This window comes from Ischnura elegans, chromosome 1 (assembly GCF_921293095.1).
Source record: "Ischnura elegans chromosome 1, ioIscEleg1.1, whole genome shotgun sequence".
In the NCBI taxonomy this organism is placed as follows: Eukaryota; Metazoa; Arthropoda; class Insecta; order Odonata; family Coenagrionidae; genus Ischnura; species Ischnura elegans.
Window position 1 is genome coordinate 77,976,037 of NC_060246.1, and position 27,125 is coordinate 78,003,161.

A 27,125-nucleotide genomic window follows, 5' to 3' on the forward strand; every position below is an offset into this window, starting at 1 on the left:
CAGTTAGAGCAATGGAATTTCCTACACGCGTAGAAGATATGAAGTGACACTTTAGGAAAAGAGCATTTCTAATTCATATTCCGCCGTCATACTCATGTAAAGTAAGTTTCACAACTGCTCATTTCGCAACTGTAGCGCCGCACGTGCCTTACGAGAAGAGAAAGGGCTTGTGGAAGGAGCCATAAGGAAGAGTAATTTCACCTCTCCACCGTGAAGTTCACCGAGGGAATGGCTGCGCCAGGCAGTGCGATGCATGAGGCTCAGACGGAAAGGCAGAAGGATAAGCACATGGACATTAATGGCAGAAATATGGCGCGTAAAATAGTAGTTGCATGACTAGAATTATCCTCCCAGGAGGCAACGTTGGCATAAACTGCTCCAATGTCACGGAAAGCCATTGGACACAGACCCGTCACCTGTCGAAGGAAACGTCATCAGCATAATCCACCAGTTAGGAATTCCTTCGTACCAGGAGAGAGACAGCCACCCTAGCCATCCTAAATCCAGGGTTCCTCTCGGTTGAAACAATGCAAATTTTGCAGCTTCCCAGGGGAAGGAAACTGCATATATGTATTTAAACAAATTATTTTGAATGTCCTTAGTCTCGGAGTGGCTAATATATTTCATAATTATGATATAAGTTTTACTCCAGTGAAGCATGTGGAAGGAAATTAGTCTTCATTCTGAAATGACTGATATCAGTATAAAGACAATATTAAGTATATTGTAAAATGTGAAAAGAGCTCATGAATTTACAAAACATAGACAACATTATGATAGAAACGAATTCCTGCCTCAAGAACTCGCAAGTATACAACGCATTATAAGAAATATATAATCATTTGTTTAACGTCACCATAAGGTATAAAAACATCGATACCAAAAATAAATCCTTCAAAGCGATGTACATGTTCCAATTCACTGGCATGAGGAGGATTTCAAGTAATGGCATGTGGCCATTACTTCCCTCGAACACCCACTGGAGTCATTGCTTAATTAAAGTGTACCTACGTGAGGCTGCACGACCTATCCTTCGGTTAACTTATGACTGCCTTCATTACGGTCTGTTAATCGCACACGAACAAAGCAATGAACTCAACCAGACGGTCATGCTGACTCATCATGCGAATTAAATCATTCGCTGTGTATAGCGGCCTTTAGACGGTTAATTTTTCAGTTTTATAACCTTGCTGAAATATCAAAAGTACTATATCTCCGACTTAATCACCGATCAAATTGCGCATTAGGCACAGATTAATCAGCTCCTGAAAAATTCTTATTTATATCTCAGGGTGTACACCAATTAACACATGAGATTTCCCTGACTATTCTCTTATTTCCAGTACGAAATTATTTTTTTCCCTGACTTCACATCAATGGCTACGCGTTCTTTTATAGGGGCTTCGAAGAAAAATGCAGCGAGTTAAATTACGAAATAAAATTCATCTATACCACGAGTGTAGCATACTCCTGTGGAATTTTAAAAACAAAACAAAATGTATAATCAAAGCGGTATTTCGTTGAAAGTCTGAGATTGTTGAAAATCACACTAATCACAGTAATGAAAGTTATCCTTGGCTGGTATTATACCATATGAAAATGAAATTCTATGAAGATGGAATGATCATCCTAAAAACGAAAAACACAAACCGCATCGTTCGCGTAATTCACTTTAAAAGTCAGGTTTTCAAGTAAGAGATGCCAACAATCTCTAATGAAGTTCATAGAGTACACGTTCTATTAGCATTAAAAGTCGCAACAACGTTATTGAAGAGTTATAATTTTTCAAACGAAAAATATGCCCGTGGAATAAAACCTCGATGATCGTTTCAATTACTTTTAATTTGATTTTAGCAAAATAATTTAAAAAAGTTAAGGCACAAAATATTTTCATCTAGTACCTATATTAAATGAATGCATTCGCAACATCTCCACCAGCAGCCGGTACAGAACGAGCTAAAATAGGACTGTTGCAACATCATTAGGCGCATAGTCAATTCTAAACACATGCTCAATAGGTCAGATCTTAAATATTGTAGTGATTATCATATGAGAAATTATGCATTTAAAATCTGTTTGCCTCATAGCAGTAGCGGATCCAGAATAGGAACACGGGGGGGGGGCTAAGTAAGGGGTAAACTCCCAGAAGTACTACGGGTCTGAACAAAAATTGCCATTTTATCTAATGTAAATTGGATATCCAAGGTGGATGCTATCGGTGCTTTTAGCCCCCTCCCCATATATCCACCACTGCCTCACAGAAAAAGTATGAATCCAGACAAAATGTTTTAAAGTACAAAACTTCAATAGATCCTGAATGGCATTAGCTGCGTTGATCCGTAAATACAAAGACGGTGAACGCAATCCTAAAACTATATGGTACAAAATGGCAATCTTAATCAAATTAATCTAAATACTTTTCTACTCTTGAAGTTTTTTGATCATGAAATATATTATGTAGAGAATAAAGCGGTAAGACGAGGATAGAATGAAAAAGTTTCCTCTAAAAAAGGAGAAGAACAGATGGGACAACAAACGCTGACTGAAGGTCAGTGGAAGACGACATATTCACTTAGAAGCAGGTAATTATGGAGGAAGAGTTTGACGGTCGACCACGCAAAGCACGACTTCAAGGCGATAGTTGAACCGAGAAAAGAGTCGACCCGGAAAGGGAATCTGACCGTAAAGCGGGCTGAGAAGGACATAGATATCTCGACCATCGGTATTCGAGTGAGGTTTCATTGAGCCCCAGGGGAATCAGCAGTCTAAAACTGGAGGAATTGCACCCATAACACAGAGACTCTCACCAATCGAGTTCCTAAGTTTGATATTACCACTCTTGAATCACAACGTACTTAATAGCATTAAAATCTATATTACTTTTTTGTAGCTAAACATCAATTTATATGACTAATTTCACTTAAATACGCTTTAAAAATGGATCTTTTAGGAATGTTGTTCAATGAATATACCCGCAATAATTGTATTTTCCACGCGCCAGCATGAATTAATTATAATACTTCTCCGTATGCATGCGGGATGGAACATCATTCCACTAATATGATTAACGCTCCATTTGGAATATGAAGTGAAGTTAATAGTATATCACTGTCAAATTTTCACTAAGTTATCAGCTGAGCGTCAAAAATTTTCATGCGTTTGACCGATAATTAATTCGGTTACCTAATGCCGTAGCTATTCTAATATTTGATGATAAGCTATGATTCTCCGAAATTCAAGTTACGATCAATACCCTGAAAATTTCTAACTAAAATCCATAAATAACCGACAAGAAAACAATGCAATTTTGTAGACACTTAATTGGTACCTCAAGGATTTTCCACCAAATCGAAGCCATTGGAAATGAATGAATTTGGATTTTTACTTCAAATGACTGTGAATAACACTAGGGAGGGTTGTGTTTACCAACAACTCGTTCAGACGTTCGCAGCCATCGTTTTCACCCACTCAGCTATACACTGTACAATAACCTCGTATATGCGCTCCCACTATAGCTTTTTTAACTATAAAAGTCAATAAAATGGGAACTAAAACGAGTAAAAAAGATTGAATAGAGATAAATATTGGTAAATTAAAAGGTTTAGAGAGTCATGAATGCACTTTAAAATAAGTGCTTTACTATCTTCGTCTAAATCATTCTATTGACCAATGATAGAACATTCAGTAGTAAATATAAAAAAGAAATAGAAGCTTAGCTTTTTGAGTAAAATTTTACTACAATTTAATTACACTAACAGAATATATCATACCACTTACGGCACGAGAGAAGAAATTTAGCGCTAATATGGCAGGGAGTAACATCGTAAACAATAAGGGAAACCAAGGATATGAATAAAAATAGATAAATAAGTTCCGTAAAAATTATACCCTTTAAGACGATGGCAGACTCAGCCGTTGAAACGTTGGGAGAATTAACCCAATACCACACTCGGTGGTAAACCCGAGAAGTTTTTCATCAAACTATACGCCGGTATAAATTTTCAACGGCTGAGACTGCCATCGTCCTCACGGGTATACTCTTTACGGTACTTTTGACGGTACTTATTTATTTCTTTATTTATCAACATCGTTGTTGATTCCATCCATACGTACACAACCCTTCTTGTTGTGTACGTATGGATGTAGCGATTAATTATGGCATTCCAGGCACTGCTTCGTTGGAGACCTTTATCTCTATTTATGCTATTCTTCTCCAGGCTAATTTCAATCGCCTCCTTTACAATTCGATCCCGATAGTCACTAGTGTGGCACAAAACCTTCGTATTTTTTAAGTCCATCCTATGGCCGAGGTTCAAGCAATGTTCTGCTACCGCCGACTTCAATGCATGAACAGACTCAGCCGTTGAAACGTTGGGAGAATTAAGCCAATACTACTCCCGGTGTGAAACCAGAGATATTTTTCATCAAACCATGCGCCGGGATAACCTAAAATTCTAGATTTTGAGTTGAAGAAGGAAACCAACGAGTAGGAGGCGATGCTTGCGGGTTGACGGTGACTATTACGGACGATGAGAAGGAGAGAGACGGGTCGAGGGGGAGATAGGAATTATTATGGAATCAAGTGGCCGAGTCGGACATCAAACCGAGGAGCCGGAAAACGTGGGAGATCGCCTTTCCATGTTTATATCACAGGATTCATTCCCCCCCATCAGCGCTTTCCACGGACTTCAAAGCGGCACCAAAAACGACGACCAGCTGCTGAAAGGGGAGCCCATTTCTACCCACGACCAACGGACCACCCACGGTGTCCTTTGTGGCCCTGTACGGCCTGTCGGTCTTCCACGGCGCTTTAATATAATGAGCATGCCAATATCTTGAGTGTAGGCTTGAATTGAGGGATTCTGTCCGCTGGCGACAATTCTGAAATGGAATTGAGAGAGATTCTACCGGATCTTTTGATGTGAATCTATCAATAAGAGTTATGCTCCAAACAGAAAATGACAATATTTCAGCAAGGACATAAATTATCCGTTTAATTCGGATTTTAAACCGCCCAATTTATTAAATTATGGAGTTATTCCTGCAGAATGTAATTTTTCAATGCGTAAGACAGATATTCCTCCAAATAAAAAGAACGAGAATTAATATCAGGGATAAAGTTATCTCATTCATTCAGTAAAATAACTTTAAATAATACGTAATTTAATGGATGGATTAGTCTTATTATCTACACCTAGATTCCTCCATATACAAACTTGTAAAAACAGCAAAAATTATTCATATAGCAAAAAATGTGCAATAAATCTATCAGGAAAAGGACGCAAAGAAGTAGAGGGAAAAATATTTTCACGGATAAAACAATGTTGGGGAATCGCTGTCGGAAAACTAAGATCACAATTCTGTATCAATTTTCCATGAAAAATTACAAATATGGATGCGCTTTTATTTAAACAGTACTGGTAAAAAAATAACTGACAACGAAATAGTAAGCGTATGGAGCAGAATTAAACAACGAAAGAATAGGGGTAGGAATGTAGAATACTCTATTTATAGACCTCGAAAAATATATTATTTTCCAATTAGAAGATCAAATATACGCATTCACTTAAAGAGAAAATACATTGTAAAAGTTATTGGGATAGATTTTCTACTAGCTACAAATTGTGATTCGTGCGATGAAAAACCTAATTAAAGAAATAGGAAAATAAGCGAGATCTTACTCAACAAACTTTCAAATCGCTGACTTTCCCAAGTAGTCTACAAGTCCACAAGAGGAAACAAAACATCACATCTGTATTCACACAGGCATTCTAAGTTGATGAAACAAAACGATATTCTTGACGGTACAAGTAATCAAGGAGTTATTTCTGCAACCTAAAACATAAGTTGAGTCACCTATAAAACCAAAATTGCAATATTTATCTATTTAATAAATGTAACTTCTTAAAATATGGCGAGATGTTTAATGATTCATTCATGGATTCGTGGCTAAAACAGAAGCTAAAAACACAGATGTAACGTGGAAATGTTTCTTAGGAGATCTACTGCAAAGAATCAACGAACATATTCCTCAAAAACTGATATTTATAGTAAGGAACCTCACTGGTTCAACCACTATTTGAATGGACCAAAGGAAAAAGAGAAAACAGTACAACTTATTCAAAAAGTCCATTATCTTCGGTGAAAAATCGAAGGAACTTGAAGTAAAAGAAAGGGACGCTGTGCAACGCTCAAATACAAAAAAATCAGTGCGTACTGCACTGCGAAATTTCAAGAAAAAAATACCTAGTGAATTACTTAGACAAAATCCTAAATATTTTTTGTTCATGTGCGAGAAGGTTACAGAGAAAATCTTTAACCATAGATTCTTTATTAGGTACATAAATATTGTAAACTTGTCACCGAAAATATTGACAAAGCTAAAACGTTAAACTCCGACTTCGAAAGTTTATACAGTAATACGACACACCGTGAAATTTAAACGTTCCATTCACTGGGTAACTGATGAAACCCGGCTAATATTTAACAACGCTCATGCGTGGAGCCAACAGTGGCGACTAGAACTAAAAGCTCCGAAAAATCCACTGCGGTACATTTCTTGCGTAGGTAGTTCAACTATCCCCATGTATATGTTGTAAATGGTGTTAATATAAATGCGATAGAAGAAGTAAAGTATTAGGGAGTTACAATAACTTCGATATCTATCGTGGGGAAAACACATGCGAAACATTTGTAGAAGAGCCATGAAGAACTTAGGATTCACCTAGCGTGTAGTGGGAAGATTTTCGGATGAAAAAGTTAAGTAGAGGTGCTATTTCGTACCATTTCGGCAACACCTTGAGAATGTAGCGAGCATATGAGATCCGGCGCTGGTAGATATAGAGATCTTTTAAAGCAACACGGAGAACATCATATGAGAACCCCACTATATTTCCAGGTCCGACTGAAACGATAAATTAAGAGAGATATTTTGCCGAACGGATAGATATGGGAATTTAATTTTCCCCGAATAATATGGGACTTTAATATAACTAGGCGGAACTTCGTCATCGCATTTTCTTTTTATTTTCCAACGACTAGTGTCCTAACATTCCCTGCCACATGACTATTAGGGGCTCGGGTTGGTGTGGTGACTAGAGTGTTGGCTTCCCACCGCCTAGGCTCGGGTGCAAATCCTGGCCGTCACAAAGAACTTTCAAAGACTTCCCTATCCCCGCTTTAATGATGTGTGGAGGATATTTCAAGCGCTACACTCCGTCCGTCGGATGGGACGTTAAGCCGTGGTCCCCTTGGAGTATTTCGTTAAGAGCTGGCTATGCCGACGCCGGGTTTCTCTCCACCCTTCCTTACCTACCCTTCCCTCATGGAGCAAATGACCTAAGCGGTTGGTCGCCTCCTCCAAATATCATACCATGCTACATGACTATTGAGGCGGTTTGAGGGTTGTTATGTAGATGTATGTACTAAGATATAGAGAATGGAAAATAACTATATAACACACTGGCTAGGAGGTCCAAGACAATATATTTGTTCCAACTGGGACGAAATCTCGGGTAAAATGTGGTTCATTAGCCTTTCCCTCGGATGAATACTGCATAGAGGTAAACCAAACGAGTTAGAGGCCAGATTGTAGACTAGAAGAAAAGCACCGTAGCACGTTTTACATTAACCATAAGGTTGGCCAAAATTCAGAACAGGAAGTAGAGCGTTGCATTATTGAGAAGGGGCACATTTTATCAATTTGGAGCCGCAGTGATGCTCCAACAAGATTAAACTGGCAATCGATCGATACACGCAGGTTACCGGCGCACCACAGAGGAGCATTCGCGGATGTGAAATGGAGGTGGATGCTGCAAATGCTACATGATGGACCACACATGACTGAATATAGAAGGACCTAAGCCTTATTTTGGCTATACCACGGCCGTCTTTAAACAGGCCGGAGGGATGATATTTGGCAACAACGCGGAGGAGGCCTGTTTATTATTTGTTTATCATTCTACAGCAGTGGACTCGTGGTGAATAAGATACTTGACATGACTCGTTTGAAGTTAATTTTCTTCCTCTAAACCCTATTTTTGCAGGAGATGACGTTAGAAGGTTCATTTTTTAACCTATCGTATTAGCTGTAGTCGAAGGTAAGTTATTCATTTGTAAGTTGAAGCGTTGGAAGATGATGAGCTCATACTCAATCAGTTCGATCTCCTGGAAATTATGAGCAAACCAATATTAATCACTGCCGAGGAATATTCGGGTCTCAATTACGTTTGTGGGTATGCTGTCAGGAAGGCATTGCAGCACTTAACCATTGATATATGTGCATGTTCATGTATTTCAAATGAGGGTAGTGAAGATGCCTATTTCATAGACTTTACACGGCACACGGAATTGCGCAATCTAACGTACGTGCGAAGGCGCAATCAAAATTGCGTCGTGTAAAGCGGTGAATTGCTAGAACAGATGCGAGAATGCGTGGACGCGAGACGGCAAAATAGCCCATGTTCTAATTTCGTTAGAACAGGGGCTATTTTGCCGTCTCTACTTACTACTTCCTCGGCACCACAGCCCGGTATGGGCTTTGGCCTCCGTCAAGACGCCTGTCCATTCTCTCCTGTTCTGCACTTTCTCCCACCATCTGACAATCCTCATAGCCTTTATGTCTTCTTCCACATCCTGCATCCATCTTTTCCTCGGTCTTCCTCTTTTTCTCTATCCATCCATATTTCCATGTAGAATCTTCTTAGGCATCCTTTCTTCACTCATTCTTTTTACATGACCTAGCCAAGCTAGCCGTTGGGTCTTCACAAATCTCACTATGTCTTCGCGTCGGATAATATTTTCTATTTCCTTGTTTGTTCTTATCCTCCAAGTTACCCCATCTGTCACGGGACCATATATCTTTCGCAAAATCTTCCGTTCAAATATCCGCAGAGCTTGCTCGTTTCCAGCGGAGATGCTCCACGTTTCTGCTCCATATGTCACGACCGGTCTGATAAGTGTCTTATAGATCTTGAATTTCATCTCCTTAGATAGAAGAGTTGACTTCAGGAGCTTAATATTAGCAAAGTAAGCCCTATTTCCAGCCATTATCCTCTTGTTGATCTCTTCTGTCATTGAGTTCTTACAGTTTAAATTAGTACCGAGGTAGCTGAAATATTTTACATTTTCAAAGTTGTACTGCCCAAATGTGACGTTTTGAGTCCATCTTCTGTCTTCCGCGGTCGACATTTTCATGTATTTCGTTTTTCTCTCATTGATTCTGAGCCCTATATTCTTACTCTTCTGTTCTTAGATTTTGAATATTTCTTTCAGAGAATCCATATTCCGTGCCATTAGAACTATGTCGTCGGCATAGGCATATGCCTGAGTAGATTTATGCACAATTGTCCCCTCTAACCCCAGTTCTTTCATGGCTTCATGTAGACACAGATTAAATAGTACTGCTGATAGAGAATCTCCTTGTCTTACTCCAGTGGTTATCTTAAAGGCTTCACTAGTCTTGCCCCCGATATAGGCCTTAGCTTGAGATCCTTCCATAGTCATATTTACCAACTTAATTAGTTTTTTGGTATTCCAAATCCCTCCAATGCCTTCAACATTTTTCTTCTACTGACACTATCAAAAGCTTGCTGGAAATCAATGAAAAATATATGTAGGTCAATGTTGTACTCATAACATTTCTCCATGCATGCATGTCTCATTACAAAGATTTGGTCGGTTGTTCCTCTTCCCGGCCTGAAGCCACATTGGTATTCACCAAGGATTACTTCAGCATACGTGTTAAGTCTCCTCGGCAGTATACAAGAAAGTATCTTATAAGTGACATTTAGTAATGTGATTCCCCTATAGTTGCTGCATTGCAATTTATCTCCCTTCTTGAATATAGGCCAAATTAAACCAATCTTCCATTTCTCAGGCATCTCTTCTTTCTCCCATATTTCACATATCAGTCTACGTAGGTTCTTTGTTAATTTTTTTCCTCCATACTTGATTAACTCCGGTAAAATTTGATCTTCCCCGGGAGCTCTCCGTATCGACGACTCCTCCACCTCCTCAATTGATGGCCTACTAATACTGGTGTCCACCCTCATGTCCAACATTTCTCCATCCTCCTCATCTTCCTCATCTATCTCATTCACATTCAGCAATTCCTTAAAGTACTCGGCCCATCTTCCCATTGCTTCTTCCTCTGTTCCAACCAACCTCCCATTCTTATCCTTATATGCGTTTGTTCTTGGTTGAAATTTATTTGTCATCCGTTTGATTGCCTGGCATAACTTTCTACTTTCATTCTGTGCGTTCAGTTCCTCAATCTTTTCCACATACCCTTTTAAGTGCTGTTTTTTTTTCTTTTTTCGTAGTATTTTATTTGGTTGTCTTCTGCTTTCTTTATATCTTTGACATTTTGTCTTGTCTCTTTCTGGATGGTGTTTCTCCGATCCATATTCTTCCTTTCTATAGCTTTTCTGCACTCATTATCAAACGATTCTTCATTCCTTGTTCTCTTTCTTTCTCCTATGGTCTCCTTTGCAGCCTCTTCCATAGCCTTCTTTTATATTATGCCATTTTCTCTCTATCGAGTCATTTACACTCAGGTTCTCTGCTACTTCTTCTAGTTTCTTACCCAGGATTTCCTGATATTGGGCTACAATTTTGCCGTCTCGCATCTGTTCTAGCAATTCACCGCTTTACACGACGCAATTTTGATTGCGCCTTCGCACGTACGTCAAATTGCGCAATTCCGTGTACCGTGTAAAACGGACTTATTTCTCCTTGTATGTCTGTAATAAGTGTTGGTCTTCATGCATTGGTCATTATGATGACTCTAGCAGAACCCAAGTATGAGGCTACATTTCTTAAAATTATCCTCCTTGACGATAATTTAAGAGGAATTTATGAAGACAGCTGTTTTCAGTGCAATGTACCGAACAGTTATTTTTTTTTGCAAGATTTATTAAAACTCTGACAAATGTATTTCTAAATAATTATACTAAAGTGAGGAATAACAGATTGGATGCCGCTAGACACACTTCCAATAAGAGAAAATACTGTACAATTATGTGACTGCTTTCAATTCGGTGACTATATATTTCAATAAAATCATCTGTTTTATACATGACTAATTTGTATCATTCCTGTCTGCTCCTGCTTCACAATCAGCAATGGATGCACGATTATCCCGTGGTAAGTAAAACAGCAGTTTTTTAGTGGATTTCCTTGCCGCAAAGCGATTTATTTTGCCGATATTCTACGCCGAAACAATAGACTTGATCGCAGGTGAGAGCAATCCCGCAGGCCTCCTAGATGACGGGCGCGCGACGTTGCCACATCGGTCACTCCGGCCTGTTTAAAGACGGCCGTGGCTATACCCATCGTACGCCGGCCAGAAATTCTGACATTATTATTATTATAGTATTCCACCTATTACGGTAGGTTTCCATGGAGTACTAAAGAAGTAATCTAGGAGCCTCCCTTTCCTTCCAGTACTGCCTTCCTCCAATCACTGCAGGGCCTATTCCCTTTCAATCCATCTAAAATTCATAATCCCTTCCTTTCCCTTCCTCGTTTATCTAACATTCTACCCTCTAACACCGTTTTCAACATCCCGTCCCCGCTAAGTACTCGCTCCATCCGTACGTTCTGTCTCCTCCGTATCTCATCCAAAAGCTGCCTCTCCTCACCCACCATGTCCAGCACTTTGTCGTTTCTCCTCCTCTCCGCCCATTTCACCTTCTCCATTCTTCTCCATACCCACATCTTGAATGCCTCCAGTCTTCTCTCATCCTCCTCCCTCAGTGTCCACGTTTCCGCACCGTACAAAGCTACATTCCAGATCAAACTCTTCACTAACGTTTTCTTTAAACTCTTACATAACGATCCTCTCAGAAGCTTATTCCTGTTCATGAACGCCTCCTTTGCTAATACTATTCGCTTCCTGATGTCCTTGCTACTGTATCCGTTTTTCTCTATAATCGGTTCAAAACGCCATCCGAAGAGAAAACTTAAACAGGGTCAGCTGATCACGTTTAAAAATACTCCTCTAATAAATATGGAATATTAATTACTGATCGCTCAACGGGCGTGCAGTAATTTAATTAAACATGGCCGTTTTATGTGTCTATTTTTCACGCCATGACCCTACGTTTGTTGGCCCCGACAAACGTGCTCGCGTGATTTTAATAAATGAAGGACTTAAAAAGGATAAAAGGACTAAAGACAGGTCGGCTCTTTATTGGGCAAGGAGAGGGAACGATTATAAAATAAAAGTATTCAGTAGGAATAGGCAAATAAAAGATTGAGAAATGATTGATACAAAGAATAAAAGGTTCCTGTTAAAAATAATAATTAAAATTGAGAAAAGAAGAAAAAAATACGTATTCGATCACACACCCAGCAGATTTTCTTTGAAGAAAAAGTTTCCACGGTGATCTCAGGCGCACACGCAATGAGGTCTGCGACGATTTCTCTTGCAACAGTGACCACACTCGTACAATACAATCCAAAAAATAAACTTAAAAATTACATAAAACGCTCAAACACACACCACGTGGATTTTCTCTGACGAATAAGTTTCCGCAGGGGTCTCCAGCGCACACGCAATCAGGTTTGCGAAGATTTCTCTTCCGATATGGTATCGCCTTTCACATGACTTTGTTAGGTCTAAAAGTCATTGGGTTTCCTCCTGCTTGGTCCAATTTTTTTACTGCGGTAAAACTGTTAATTGGAAGCCTAATTTTGGAATCAACTATCTTGTAGGACCCTGGGTTGCTCTACTGAGGATCCTAGGCAATTGTGGCCAAAATTCCGAAAGAGCCCACAATATTAATCTTGACCCTTCGTTGCAACTAAAAAAAAAGTAAAAATTTTAATAATAAACGCTTATTTACTATTTTAATAAGGCTTAAATATATTTAATTTCAGACAGATGCGAATACTGTACACAAATGTATGATGATAATAGTGACAGAGTGAAAAAATATAGATGTAGAAACCTCACAAAATTGATATTAGCAGAATATACGATGGAGTTAGATCTTCCAATATAATATACCTTCCGCAACCGGCAGTAAACAGCCCAAATTTATCTCACAGATGACGCTGCATCAAATTTTTACTGGAAGAATTCTCCGGGGTTGGAAGGGCACGATGAATAGAAGACCAAATCTATTTTACGACAGGTGGAAGCGAAAATTCTGGATAAGGAAGACTCCTTGGGGATAGGAAGGCGTGAAAATAAGAGAGGAGTTCCAATGACACAAGTTCCGAATGGTCGCATGTGGGGAGCTGGATGTCATGATTGATCAGAAACACGGGAAGAGAACAGGTGAACGAAGAGAGCGACTCGGAGAAACTTGAAATCGAATCGAGGGTTACGCTTATAGAAACTGGGAAGAGTGAAGAAAAAATGCTTGATGAAGAGGAGGTAACGGAGGAAAAGGGTAGGAAAGTGTCACTTGTGCATGTTTGAAGGGCCCAAGAAATGTAGGGACAGGGTAAAAAGTGGCATCAGGTGGGGAAGAGAAGATATTAGGTAGGCAACAATATGAGAAAAGGTTGTAAATGGAGTGAGAATGAGAATGAAGGAGGAGGGAATAGTAACAAAAGGAGGAGATGGAAAGAAAGGGGTGCAGAGGGAGCAAAACGCCAGAGGGAGAAATGAGAACGGAGGGGGTGGTAAAGCAAAGAAAGCAGCCAAAAGAGACCGAAGACAATTGAGGCACTGTTCGTGGACGCAGAAATGATTTAATTCGGCAAGCCATTTCCAACAACAACTGGGTCGGGCGTGAATAATGAAGCCTTTACATAAAGTCTGCTACTTAAAATAAGCAGAGAACACAATCGTATTCTAAGGAGAAAATTTTAAAGCTAGTATTTCTAATTTATGCTAATTTCGGGCTCTAGTAGATGTAAATGATTCATGATGGAAAGAAACAATAAACTCGTACTGACTCACTGATAACAGATATTAAAAGCTTGATGGCCAAGTTTCAAATCTTAGAAATTTGCTCTGATCAAGAAAACAAGTATTATACTTATGGATGGAAGAAGTTAAATCTCATCAGTGGACTGAAATAAGTTCATTCATACCTCCTGGAAATGAGGACAATTACATCACCATCCTGTGAGGCTGAAAATTCATCCACAGTCAGAACAAAGTGAAGTATCGTAATTATGATAGTAGCACTTAGGCCTGACTGGAGAAAATTTCAGTCTTTATCGCTTTGAAATTTACATACAAAATAAATGTTCAAGAAAATGGGTACATAATTCTTTACCAATATAATACGAATTACCACCAGGTCGCAGAGGCTTCAAAAACGTTTCTCAATGCATAATAAAGATGCCCAATGCTCAATTTTGTATGGATGGTCGGTTGCGGTGAAAAAATCACAGACGTTTAACAACATAAATAGTATATATTGCATTATTTACCCTTTCAATTTCAAAGAAACGCGCTGAGATTATTATTGCAAGTGCGATCCACTAGTAACACTATCAATATTGACTCTTCTACTATTACTACTTCTAAGTCTAGCGTACACATAGCGAAGGAGCAGAAATAACGTCTACTAACTAAACTCTCTCGTTCGGAACGGCTGGGGTTTTATCCTATGGTATATCACAACCCGAATCCGCGGAAAATTGAATCTGGGGCAGCGCCTCCGTTCCGGAGGAAGAACGGGGAACGAAAAACCCCGCGGGGAATAGAATAACAAGGAGGAAGAGAGGACGGGGGATAAGGTGATAAGGGGAAGAAGACCAAAAGGAGGGACGGGTGTTACAAGGAAGAAGACGATAGTGCCGCTGAGGGGGAGTGGTGGAAGGAGGAGGAGGAAGGGGAGAGGGTGGGGAGGAGGCATCGAGGCAGGAAACAAAAATAGCACTCGTTGCCCAGGTGGACCTATTTGCGTTCGTTCTACATCCCACTGCGGCGCCTCCTTGAGAGAGCACTAACGACCCCCCCAACCAAACTCCTCTTCTCCCATCCCCTCTCCTCCTTCCCATGGCTAACTAACGCCTCTCTCGACCACTTCACCCTCCCTTCCATTTTGCATACACAAAGTGTACATGCCCAACATACTTCAATATTTTTACATTGCCGCGAATGATTTGGATTCTTCGTGGGTTCCACAGGTTCTTGGTGTTTGCTTCCTTACCCCGTCCGTTTCTGAGGTCATACTCCAAACGTATGGTTTTTAACATTACCCAAAAGTATAAAAATATTATAGTCATCTCACAAATTTTACTCCTGCGTCAATACTTATGCAAATTTAACAGGGAAGCAATATTCGTGTGGGTGATAAAATTTAAAAACCGAATAAAAGCATAGTTTGATGAATGTCCTTAGTGCGATACTAGAATAATTGACTGCACCTCCTTTGAATTACCCATTCGACTAAGGTTCCAGTTTTCTATCCTCCCTTATACTTTGCGTACACAAAGTGTACATGCCCAATACACTTTAATATTTTCACATTTCCGCGAACGATTTGGATTCTTCCTGGGTTCCACAGGTTCTTGGTGTTTGCTTCCTGGCCCCTTCCGTTTCTAAGGTATTTCTTCAGACGTATATTTTTTATCGTTACCCAAAAGTATACAAATATCATAGTGAGTTCACAAGCTTTACTCCTCCGTCCATACTTATGTAAATTTAACAGGGAAGCAATATTCGTGAAGGTGAGAAAATATATAAACCGAATTAAAGCATAGTTTGATGAATGTCCTTAGTGCGGTACTAGAATAATTGACTGCACCTCCTTTGAATTACCCCTTCGACTAAGGTTCCAGTTCTCAATCCTCCCTTCCACTTTGCATACACAATGTGTGCATGCCCACCACAATTTAACGTTTTACATTGTCGCGAACGATTTGTATTCTTGGAGAGTTTCACAGGTTCTTGGTGTTAGCTTCCTTACCCCGTCCGTTTCTGAGGTGGTATTTCAAACGCATGGTTTTTAATGTTACCCAAAAAGTCTACATTATTATTTTGAGTTCACAAACTTTATTTGTCCTTCCACATGCTATTTTGATTTAATATAACAGGAAAGAAATATCCGTGACTGTGAGCAAATACAAAAGCCGCATGAAAACGTAGTTTGCTCAATCGCCTTATTAAGCACGAGTCTAGAATAATTGGCTACACATTATTCCTCATTTGAATTACACCTTCGATTACGCTAGCAGTTATCTTCAAATACTACTTTCTTATCGCTTATTCATGAGCACAATATATTTTAAGGGATTTTTGTGACACGCTACGTGTGTTATTAATCACTGTGGTCATTTGGCCTTTTTCCTCGAAGCAAATTGCAACATTCAGGGGCACGCTGCAACCAATTAAACTTCATTCGTACTCATTTTGAAAACAAAAAGTTGAAAATCCTTCACGCAAAATTCCGCAATTAAATGATAAGATATCCACTAGTTCTTACATGATAAGTACGAGCGATAGAATATGAGGAGGACTCTGTGACTTCTTTATTTTCCAATATCACCTTTAGAATTAATGGTAGTTGAATTTACTTCATGTAAATAGAAACAGTCATACCCCGTATTTTTCTATGTTTTGTTGATAAAAAATATTACCATTTTCGGAATTGATTCATATTGAAATAGCTTTGACAAAGCAGCGTTGCTCAATTTTGGGTATTGTTGAAACGTTTTAACATTTTTTTGTACACGAAACATGCTCATAATAATCCTCTACGACACTCACGTCTTCTCTTACTCTAAATTCACCCTTCATTGGCTGCAAAACATTCTAAAAATATTTACGTAAAATTACTAATCAAAACTTACCATACCAAAAAATTAAAAAAGAAAGTATAAAAAAATTAACACGTCCATCAACAAATCTAAATATTTTTCTCAAGAAAGACATTTAAACGCAGGCGAAAAAACATTCCACGCCTTCATATTATCCAAATGCAATACATAAAAAGCTACTTGTGGGATAATAAGACACTTCAATAAGCAATGATAACTAAAATTGACTCAAATATTGGGGAAAAATAGTCACAAATAAACTAACCGCAGCTTAGGGGACGAATTCAGATCATATTACGGTAGGCTTCCATAAAATAAACTCGGGAACTATTTTTCATGAAAAACCCCCGTTCTTCCGATGCCAGCCTATCCGCCCATCTTTAATGGCACCAACGGCCTTGTCTGTAGGGTCTCCACCCCAAATAAACCCCACGACCAATCCTAGCCTCGCAATCCGAGCCTCTTCTCTCCCTTGTTCCTCCAAGAGCCTCTTTTCCCAGAGCAGACTTCCTCACTCTCCATCCGGACGCACCACTTATTTCTTCTCTCACCGCTCTCCTCATTTATCATTCATTTCCCCTCTCCTCCTCCACCTCCCTCCCTTCAATTCCCTTCCTTCGCGTCCACTGAGCACACATCCTGTGCACACAGTCCTCGCCCACTCCAGAACAACTTGTCGCATCTTTACGGAGAGAAAAAAATAAATACATGCATAAGCCGCCAGCTTGCTTGCCGCTGCCCACCCGGAAGATGATTTTTTTTTTGTTCAACTCGTGGGCGCTGCCTCTCGGCGCGTCACAAAAATAAGATTACCCGGAATTGTTGCCCTCGTTGAACTTGGAAAGTATTTTAACCAGGAGCACGCCGTCCTCGAGCATTAAATTAGCATTTCCCAACAACAACATTCTCTCTTCCTGTTTCCTCGTCTATCTCGCGCACAAATACACTTCGCCTTCCCCGAGCTGAGACGGATTTCGTTTCTCTGGAGAGAAAATCACTGGCTTTCCCATTCCAAGGGCGCGAAGTGAAACCAGGGTTCTTCGTAACACAAAGTATTACAGATGTCGCAATAAAGACGAACAGGATTTTGAATGACTTTGTGGCCTTGGATAGTTTTATAATTAAGTTCCTCGCATCAGGCGGTAGAGACCCTTGGTCACGAAAATAATGGCAGATGGTAAAACCGAGTCACTCAGCATTAATTATAAAGAATGATAAATTTTGTTAAATTTCTACATATTGTCCATTTTGTTCAGAGGTACGGGAATTGCAAACAGTACGTCATCCAGATTCCCGAAAGTTTATCACGACTATCAGCAATATCACTGGAACCTTTCCTTCCGTTTCAGAAAGGTGTATTCTTGCACAGCTCTCTGAGTATTCTATTATGATATGCCGTATGGTTCTAGTGGAGAGTACCACCACTACCATGTTTTCGCTTCCTGGCACATAAATCTAGGGAATCTTATTTCGAAGCTTATCGCTCTTTCTCTCTCTCTTTCATCTCTTATCTACTGAGATTTTTTTACTAAATTGCCTATTAAGGCTTCCTCTTTGCCAGATCTTTGTTCTCGAAGCTCAATAACAACCCAACAACTCAAGGTCACAAAGGAAATAATACACTGAAAACTCTATAGTTGTAACCACGTTTTGAGTATTTTGCAGGAAATGAAATACATAAGTGAAGATCACTTGCTATCAATGATTTTCTTAACATTCAAATATCGTATTGTGATAAAAATTAATTATGATTTTAGATTGTTACTGAACACATGAGAAATAGCCGGCGGTAGCTTAGCGCAATTTCCGCTAAAATAAAAAAATAAAGAGTCAAAGAAGGCTATTACGTTTCAAATCTCTTCTGATGATGGTTCCAAAACGAAAAAGTGTATTTTGAACTCAATATTTGAAAAATGGAAATGTGTATCGATTCTTTCATTTTTTTAGAATAGATTTACACGAAAACACTTCCAGTATTCGAAATTCAAAAGCTGCACTTTATATCGGATATTTTTTTAATATCAGATAATAAGATTTTATATAAGATAATAAGATTTTAAATATCAGACAATACTTTTTCGTTTTGGAGCCATCATCAGGAGAGATAATCGTAATAGCTTTCTTTTACTCTTTATTTTTTAATCTAATAGCGAGAAATTGCGCTAAGGTATTGACGGCAATATTCCATGTGTTCAATAACAATCTAAAATCATAATTGATTTTTATCACAATACGATATTTGAATTTTAAGCAAATCATTCATTGCAAGTGATCTTCATTTATGTATTTCATTTGCTCCACTAGACTATCTGACTGACTCATACTCGGAAGGTGGATATAGATCAATCTGGTTGGTGAGGTCAGTAAGAGACTGAAAGAGAGACATTCCTTCCATTATTTACCGATCCCACTGAATCCTTCACTTAATATCTGGAAACGAACTGTTCGATCGACTATCCCCGCTGAATCCCAAAACGTCAATTTTTCTATGTTTAATCAAATTACGATTTTTTCGCACGTTTCCGAGACCAATATTCCTCCATACGCCGCACTAGGCCCCATCTACAAATCCGTGAGGGCTTCCGGGCGGAAATCCAATAGTGAAATCCAATTAGTGGACTCCGAAAAGGGGAATCCGCTCGTATGAACGAGAGCGATGAGTGAAAATGATGCTCGAGGCAAGAAGTGGCTGGTATAAACGATTTTTGTACTAGGTGGGCAACGAGACGGATTCTTTGCTGCTCCAATTAGCCACGAAGTCTCTTACTACAAGAACGCCCACCTCTCGGGCTAGTTGTTCGCAAAAAAATTCTGATATCCTTTTGATTTCATAGATTCCATTTAGTGGTGCAAAATGGTAGTAAATGAAACTGAAGAGTCGTCTGAAATAGCTAGGAGAGCAATAATAATTTTTGTGATAAGTACACGATTTGAGGATATTTAAACCATTAAATATTTAAACCATTTTCCTTTTTTGAAGAATTGATGTCATCATGTACAAATTATGAGTTATAAATATTAGGCCTTCGGTGCATTCGACTTTTATAAATTTCCGTAATCCAATTATGCTGCCATTCCCAAGTTGATCGCAATATTTTTACAGTCTGTCCCTTCCATAATTTCTATTAACGTTTAATACAGAATAGGTAGTTTGTTTCGTAATCGTAATCATATTTTATAAAGTTAAATAAGAGACCTTTGGGAATGATGTTTGCGTCAAATTTTCTCTTAATTTCACATGAATATTAATGAAGTAGATAATTTCCTGAATAATATTTAGTTAATATTATTTGAACAATCAAAAATGAACCATGATAAAAGTAGTAGCGCTAGTAAAATGTAATCGTATATATTTACTTGCGCCAATTTCTCAAAAAAAATATGAGTAGTAAATCATGCATTTGAACACGCTTAGTAATTTTTCCAAGAAACAATTTTTCCATGCAGGCAGAAATTTTCTTGACTTTACATTCTTCGAACAAGATACACCATTCACTTACAAGATATTGAAAAAGGAGTTCCAAGATAATACTTATTTGTGGACTCGACATCGATGATCGAAAAATATTGATCATTTTAATGACTATAATCCAACTAATTAAATTACCACGTAAAATATTACAACGGCGGCGGTCAACAAGTAAGTGAGCAGCGAAATGAGCCCATTATTTTTATCATTGTGTGAGCGGCATTGCGTGTCGAACACCCGTAAGCAGAATAACGGAGAACTCTTCCCCGGCGCATCAGGTGGCGATTTTATAAAGGGGTCAACGCAATTGGAGTCGGGTGGGGGGGGAGAGAAGGCAAGGGGTGGGCGCGTGGGAAGGTCCCAGGGCAATCGCCAACGAATCGCCCGTTTGGACGGCAAAATTGGACGGCGAAAGGAAGGAGAGGGGAGCAGAAGAATGGCGGCAGATAGAATGAACATTCGGAGGAAACGATGTCGACTATGGGATAAAAGACTTGGCAAGGATGGGTAGAGTAACCTTAAAAAAAAAGAGGCAAGGAAAACTCGGAGGAAAGGATGGACTTGCCGAAGTGGGAGGGCGGCTAGTGAAAAAGAAGAACTTCCAAACATGAAATAGGAATTTATGCCTTCATTATTCGTTTGAAATGTGAGCAATCGAGCTATCTGAGAAACATAGTTAAAGATGGTTTACCCAGAAAGCCCCATAGTTTTCCTTTTGAGATGAATAGGATTATTCTGATTTTACGGAAAACAATAACATTTTTAAATTGGATCAAACAGAATTTTAATCTAATGAAAATCCCAAAAAAATAGTTTGAAAGCGGCGTTTAATTTGGGCCTCATTGATAACATCATTTATAAACCAATAGCGTTAAATAGTATCGTTAACAGTAACTCAATAATATTATGTTAAAACCAAATATAATTTATTTGATTTATTTGAGACACTATTTCATAACGATACGCACAACTACAGCAAAATGATTTTTCTCCATAACATTTTTCTACGCGCGGAAGTTAGGAACTGATATTAAGCCCAATTTGATTGTATTGCGCTCTTAAATTCTGTGATATAATTGTGTAATCTTACACGGTTATTACTAACGTAGTGTAATCACCCAAGAAACTAAACGCCTGTCAACCCATGATTTGACAACATACGTTCGGCTTCAACTAATAATCCGCACTACACAACCAGTAATTGAAAGGGTAAAAAAAAAAACAGATGAATCCTAATAATGTTCTGAGAAGCAAGTTGGTGATTCTGAAGAATTTTCCCCATCTGTCACGGTTAAAAGAGCTCAAAGTTATCACAAAGATAGACGCACCAAACATGGATATTCGCCTGGATGCACAGGAAGCATCGATGTACGCTTGTGTGGGAGGGACTCCCAAAGTGGCTATTTCGATGAAATTGAACGACTTGAATGTTTCCGGCGAAAAATATAAATTCTGGTCCCAGTGTACACACCACCTCTGACCACCAGGAAAAAAAGAGAAGGGCGCGTCGAATGGTGAGGCAAGAGGGTGAATTTCCTCCAAATCTGTCGCGTAAGCTATGACCATCCAGCCCCCAGGCTCGCCTCCGGAATGAAAATGGGAGAGGAATGACCGAGGAAAACAGCTTACGCTTCCGGAATACTTGATGAGGACGTAGGACTCCCAGTCGGCCATTCTAGGAGAGCAAATCGAATAAAAAAAAGAATGAATTGAGAGTCGAAATTACCGCTTAAAATTTTCTCCCGGAAAGACGTACGACCACGATGGTACTGTAACGCCATCTGACTGCGGTACTAACTGCGTTCAGAACAAGAAACTACTCGTTAGCCTCGACAGTTTAAAAATAAATAAAAATAAATTTACAAAATATACGACGCGCCTTGAATTCAGAGGGAAATTAACAAGGCCTTTACAGGATGAAGAAGTGGAAATAATTGGAAGAGGGACATCTTAGCCCGCACGTCCGCGCCGTTTAATCTGCTCGAGAAGCACATTCTTCGCGCTCAAAATACGCTAGCACGAGTTCATCACAGCCTTTCCCAAAGATTCAATACAAACCAACCATTATTGCTCATCCAATTCTTCAATTATAATACCCACAATATCCAAATGGTTATTAAATCATTCCGAGATCGTATCTATGCCACTATAGGCATGCTTTCTTAAGCTGTTAAGTTGATTATTCCTTCATGCTCTTCACTACCTTTCCTCGACATCAATCATTATAAGATGTGCCATTAATAGAGTGCATCGGATGACGTTTTTCAAGAATCGCGTTCTTTCCCGTTGATGTTTCAAGCTTATTGAGTATCTCCAATGGCGCCTTAGCAGTTGAATTCAATTAGAAAAATGCGTTAAAGTTTTAATATTCTACCCAGAATTCTTCTTCTGCTCTTTTTCAAAATAAATTCGTTACAGGTGCTACACACCATGATTACGTCTTCTATTTTCAATTCTATGATGATTTATGTCGAAATTTGAAATTAGAAATAATTCACTAGAATGGGACTGAACTATATCTGGTTTCGAGCTAAATAATTTTCTCTAATGGAGAGAGGCAAGTTGAGACAACTTCTAACGTCGACATTTGTTATTCATTTCATAAATATAGTTCTAATTGGTGCTTTTCGTTACCATGAGACCACTGATGTTATGGAATTCCTTTAATTAGTCCTGCGATCCTTATCAATCCTCCTCTCATTCTTGCGACACAAAAATCACAATGGCAATTTATCGATTTCTTTCCACAACAAACGATACATTGACTCAGTTTATATTTTCCTCCGCGGAAATAATAATTAATTATGAGAGTTAAAAACCACATGCTAAACAAAAACGCAGGCAACTACACTACTCTTCAGTAACTCCACTTCAAGAATCCCACGGCAACAGGTACGTGATTTCCCAATTTGACGTAATTCATCGGTCTTTCACTATCCTCGACCGAAAAAAATTCTAAGAAAACAAACGGAAGGAAATTGCAGAATAATTGGCCCAATGAACCTGCCAAGGAACTCTCACAGTAACAGCCTCTCTCAAATGTCTCCCCTTTTCTTTTTCTCCTCCTCGAAAGGCATTCCTTTTATTCCGTACCCCATGCAACACGATTCTCGGCCGTGCAGGCGTGATTTAAGCCCCGCGGTGCAAGAGACGAAGAAAAGAGGGAATATTGATCTGCGGCAGCAGTGCTAATTTAAAGCGCTTGAAGGAGGGAGCGAGGGAAATCGCACATGGAGTCAAAAGACTCGCTGCCTCGGAGATAAGAGTAACAGGTAGGCGGCGAGATGAATAGGAAGGAGGGCGAGGGAGGCGAGGATGGGAGGCTGGAGCGCGGGAGAAGGAAGACTAAGCCAGTCGTGCGAGACGATCAAGGAGATCCCACGCTTAAAGGGAGGGGGAATTTTATGACAGACATATGTGGCCCGGGTATATACATAGGGACCATTGTCTCAAGTTCAACGATGGCTGCGATCTCAATCTACGGAATTTGTCGGCTGATGATGGTTGAGGCATGTTTACAGGTATCATTTTTAATATTATCTAATCATTTTAATGATAATTGAAAAACTAATATTATAAAAACCATTAAAAATATATTCAATTATTCTCACACTTAAAGAAAGAAAGAATTTTAAGGCGTACACACGTGGCACATACATATGGACCTTTCTCTCAAGATGGCTGCGATCTCACCCAACTAAGAATGATGGCTGATGAAGGTTGTGTGATATTTACAGGAATAATTTCCGTGGAAATCATTTTTAATGTTATTTTTAGCATTACACGGTTCAATGTACAATTAAATGGATTTGAAGAGGCAAATCTTATCCTCCATACCCGAAAGGTGTCCACTCCCCGACTGAATTTCACTCTACATCAGGATATACCTCTCTCCATTTTATAGAATAGAAGGGATATTTCTCTATTGTGAGCAAATGGTAAACAATGAGCAGATAGAAATAAAAACCTATCCCCAGTACTACGAATCGCACTGCATGTTTAACAGTCCTTGTTCTTAAAAGGGAAGTTGTTTAGTGTAACAGATGGCTACCGCGAAGTTAGGTTATCTAAATATGAGATGCGCAGACTTGGTGCACAAAAAAACAGAAGTTGGATCGAAAGAGATGGAAATATGTAAGTGATAAAATTAAAAGGGGTTATCCAGCTCACAATATCCTATGTTTGTAACTTAATTTAAATTTAATTATGTTAAAAATTATTCCCCTCTAAATCGGAAAATAAATAAAATTGAAAAAATAAATTGTATTACTCCAAAACGGCGTGATAAGATTCATTGGCAGTTGTATACTCGAGAGACATATTTATTAATATTTTGTAAAGTAAACGTTACATATGTCATTCATACATTGTCCAAAAATGAAATATTCATAAAATGGTAAAAGAATAAATTAATGATATTAATAATTACGAGCACTAATAAAAGAATCTTTTTGATCAAGAATCACGATAAAACAAACGAAAAAATTATGACAAAAATATAGATTCATCCAAAATTCTTTAATCCCTCGATAAATTTTACCTATCTTAACTGTAAACACTGATCATAATGTAACGTAAGCTTTCATTGATCATCAGAGCAGTAGAATTATTACTGGTACAATCAAATTCAATTTTCAAACGGAGGATATCTCCTGATGACCCCTCCACATAGAAACTAGTTACCATTAGATAATCTGAAGACTGAAATATTTCATTATTGATGAAATACTTTATTGTTCATACTGTCCATAAGTTCAATCCTGAAATTCCTGAATTCATCAAACGAAATTTAATTTCCTAAGAAAAAGAATAACTTATGACTTCTCATACAAGTATACTTATCGTTAATTTACCCTGGGAAATAAGGTTTTCGAAAAAAATGGTGTTTCAATACCTGATTCTGTTTTATCTCTCTTTCTTGTAGTGAAATAACTGGGGGTTCCCAAGGTAGAATGTTACCAGAAACATAGGGAAAATGGAAGCCTGAGAATTTCGAATCAGGGTTTCGGAGCACTGCAATATATGGAGGGCGGCTGAGGTACGAAAAGTTACGTCGAGGGAACATTCATTTAGGCTGCAAACGAAATGAGACCCGGGTCGAGGTCTCCTTTTTGCCTCACCCGGATGGAAGGCAGCGAGAGAAGAGGGATTGGCAGTGTCTCGATGGGGTTGGAATGGGCGGGTTACGAGATAAGTTTCCCTGTCGCAGAGAAAGTTGTCGCGTAAAAGAGGCATTACGTCTGCCAAGAAACCTGACAAGACAGGAAAAAAATAAGAGAGATAAAAAATAATCATGTTATGAAAAACCATTTATTTACGAAAACCTTATTTTCCATGGTAAATATACGTTATCTAGCCAGATTACACCATTACAGGAGCCTCAGGGGTCACCCGGTGGTTTCCTAAATTTATGCTATACGAGAAGTCATAAGTTATACTTCATGTTGTAAAACTAAATTTCATAAAAGATCTCCTCTCCAGCGCAATCCCAAAAGAAAATCACGCTGAACGAAGTAAAAGAGGAATATCTAATTTATAGAATAGTAATATAGTAATATATTTTAAATCTAAAGTATCTGTTCATGATAACCCTACACAAATACTCGCCATATTTTTCTGTTATTTTCTTAGAAAATACTTTTCCGTAGTCTACTTTTTACTTGATATTTATTTATTTTAATTTTATTAATTCACTCTGGGTAATCTGAAGCCGAATATCCACCTTTTCAGCATGACGTTAAATGAAGTTGCACTACCATTCGCCGAGGATTCTGAAAATATTCAAACGATCTGAGTAACCCTGAGTTAACCCTCTAACTGAGGTTAGAGCAAGTTCATAAAATTAGGAAGCCATGAATGGATGCAAATAAAGTTAACGCTTTCGGGGATATCATATGTATTTATCTGTATTAGTTATGAAATTAGGAAATTGAACACGCTTTTTGAGGTAATCCACGAATTTCTACATATAATATCCATAGACACCAGTGCCATAGAGTGTACTTGTCTCTATCAGCAATCTGAGTTTTTTTTAATCCTTAATTAAATCATTTTTTCTCAGAAAATTTTATTCTCACTTGCAATGGATTCGGACTTGTTTTCTTCGATGACTCAAATATTTGAACCAAACAATCAAGGATGGTAATCAATACATTTTCCTCGACTCCATATGAATTTCTGCGATGAAAAAAGGATTTTCCATTGAAATTTTAACACTATGGGTTCGGACAAAGGACAACATTCGATTTTGAGTCATTAAAATTCACGTGCTTCACGCAAATTGCACTACCATATCTTTAATTTTTGAAAACCCTCTTGCACATTTATCACCCTAGAAATCAATTCATAAGAGGAGGTTGACATAATGTAGGCACAGTGGAACTAATCAAGATATTGAAATCGGCATTAAAAATAAATCAATGAATTCAGTTGTATTTGGATAGATTATAAGAGGCTCAAACGCCGAATCAGATATAAAAGCTCGTAAAAGCGTAATCATACGCACCGTCACCTCAGCATATCGCTGGACGAATGTATAGAAAATTGAAATATTAAAAAAGAAAGGACGTCCGTTGAGGGAGAACCAGAAGAGGCTTAGTTGATTAAATGCGTTTACATCATAAACATTGAAAATGTGTGCCAATGAAACACTCTTGACTGATATGTAACATATGAGTTTATTTCGCTCTGATCCTTAGTAATCGCGATAAATTTGATTATGTGGACCAATCTGCCAGATTAAACGCTCGTCACAATTTATTTTTATCTCCTGACGGGTTTTTGGGCCAAAAGAGAGCCAATTAATCATGACGTATTTCGCAACTTTACTCAACGGCGTGATTCAATGCATTTTCTGATGACATTCGAGGAATTATTTTCTAAAAGTGACAAATATTTATGCCTTAAATGATAATGAGTTCAAATAAAT